At 46.8% G+C, this 2,479-nt stretch overlaps 1 non-coding gene across 1 annotated transcript; it reads left to right on the top strand.

Annotated features, from left to right (window-relative positions):
- Positions 1-536: 536 nt before the first annotated feature.
- Trnaf-gaa (transfer RNA phenylalanine (anticodon GAA)) lies at positions 537-609 on the top strand. Its single transcript has one exon. It is a non-coding gene; the product is annotated as a tRNA-Phe (tRNA).
- Positions 610-2,479: the final 1,870 nt, after the last annotated feature.

The raw sequence follows: 2,479 nt of genomic DNA, 5'->3' as shown, positions 1-2,479 counted from the left end.
TGCATTTCAACCCGTGCACCCACCGCGGGAAAGCGCTTTCCGTGGCGTACCCGGAACAGGGAAATCTTCCCTGCTAAAAACCAAGCTAAACTGGATAGTGGGTCTGGATTCGGTACAGTTTTTCGTGGCGCGGAATCGAAGGTGTACATGGACCCCAGAGTGTGGTTTTAACGGTTTTTGAATCACCATCCTGCTGGTAGCAAACAGTTCCCACAGGGATGAGGGCTTTACGAATCGGAAAATGCATTTTGTTAATAAAAAACATGATTGAAAAAACACTTTTAATAGAGGCGTCAGTAATTATTCGACACGATATGCATGGAGATCATTCAGATTCAATTTAAATCACTTTTATGTTTGCCCTGTTTCGTAAATTATGTCAAGCGCAACGAACTGAATTTAATATAGCATTGTTTTGTTGATGCACCGCTTCCTTGCAGCAATGCATTGATAAGAGTTGCTTGAAAACATTATTTGACTAAATATAGGATGATGCGCTTGTAACGGGGAGTAAAACAAGACTCCTGCGACTATCAGCCGAAATAGCTCAGTTGGGAGAGCGTTAGACTGAAGATCTAAAGGTCCCCGGTTCAATCCCGGGTTTCGGCACACATAAAATTGTGAAGCGTGCTAAATTGTGTAGTAAAAATCATATGATTCACAAATTACACCCAATTAGAGCGAGTTTCTTTTTTATTGGAAGAATTCAGTTTTTATTTGTACATTCTTTTAGGCAGCAATAATATGCTCTTATATAATCTAGACATAATAATAAAAAAAAGCTCTTACAATGAATGTGAGTTTTACGAGGCATACACAGATATGAAATTCAAATTTTTTTTCAATAATTTAGCTGGACTTTTCCAATAAACACATCATGCCGTTATCAATGCACCAGTTCTCTGTTCCACAGGAACCATATAGCTGCTTGTTTTGATTTTCAACTAGCTTTGAAGCACCTTATAATTCGAGCAATGCACGGATGGTCATTCCAACGAATGAAATCTCCCAATCATCAACAACAACGCGTAATTTTCACACGTAACGGCGCTTCCTAACGACCGAAACGGGTGGCAGCCACAAAATGTGTCGCATTACTCCAATTTCGACTCAAAACCACCCTTCTATGGGGGGTGATTTTGTCACAAACAAACCAAAACAAAAAAAAATCTACCCACAACTTCAAGCGAGCGACAAAGGTTCTAAATTGAGCATTTATTGCCCACCCAATTAGGCGTCGAAATATTCTGCCCGCGTGTGGGTGCATCGAAACGGAACCGGCCCTTCGCCGCATCGTTCGTGCAAGTTTTCCACTACTTTCACTAACCTTCCCCCCAAAACGGCTGGTCGCATTTTTCCGTTCGGTTTGGTTTCCTATTTTTCTGCTTCCCTTCCTAGACCCAAACGGCTAGTTCCTCGTCCGTGTGCTCTCCCCTCGCATACCACCGTTACCAACCATCTTGCGGCCAGTTCCGGAAGCCCCGGAAGTAGGTCACACATTCGGTTCGTACGGCTGTTCCGGGTTTTTTTTTTGTACACCGGCGTGTAACCGACCACTAAATTACACCCTGTCATACGCGCGGGTGGGCTTTCCCCAATGGGGGGAGGGGGGGGGAGGGTGCACAATGCGGACACCATCGGCCCACCTTCCCTCCCACAACGAACAAAGGGGCGGTCCATCAAACAATGGTCCATTTTCTCGCCCCGAATCGAAATCGGAAGCGCCATACCCGGCGGGGCACGTCATTTTTCCCCACCCAAATGATGCGCCCGGGACGAACTGCGGACAATTATTTCGTGCCGCTTCCTAGACACCCGCCCACGCCCATCAGCTGTTGCCACGTGTCCTTGACCGAGCGTCCGTTTTTTTTCTTTTCGTGTTGGAACCACGATCCTCCGAACCCGGATCTCTTAAACGCGGTCTTGTTTGACGTTCGTTCTGTACCGTTCGCGAGTTTCCGCCAGAACGACGACAACCCGCTTTGTCCACCGTCGCGAGGGTGTTGTTGACCGTCTTGCTAGATGTGTTTGCCTTTGCTTTTCCACCCCAACCCCGGTTTCGACATCCGCTGTCATGCAAATTCCCAGGCGCGAGTCACACGCCAAATTGTCCATCTTCCAGCGGTAATGGCCTAAACAACAATAAAGCATTCGCGCACGATGGGATGGGGTGGGTGGGAGGCTTGGGCGGGGAGGAAAGGGAATGTTACGAAAGCACCTTGGCAAAGGTCGTTCATACGGCGGATGATGCCGATGTATGATAATGATGGCGGCACGGCCGGGGTGAGCGATGAAGCTGAAGTGGTGGGTTTTTATTTAGAGACTGAAGATGAAAAAAAAAACCCACACACACACACGCACACACAAACGCACTAAAATACACACCTTCAACGTGCGGATTTTAGCGCCAGCTTTTTGTTTTCTTCATGCAAGCCTTGTGTGCGATCATTGTTTCGTACGTAAACATAATCTCGGTTCG

The sequence above is a fragment of the Anopheles nili genome, chromosome 2 (assembly GCF_943737925.1).
Source record: "Anopheles nili chromosome 2, idAnoNiliSN_F5_01, whole genome shotgun sequence".
Classification (NCBI taxonomy): Eukaryota; Metazoa; Arthropoda; class Insecta; order Diptera; family Culicidae; genus Anopheles; species Anopheles nili.
The sequence above is the reverse complement of the archived record's forward strand: the minus strand, read 5'-3'. Positions and strand labels throughout refer to the sequence as shown.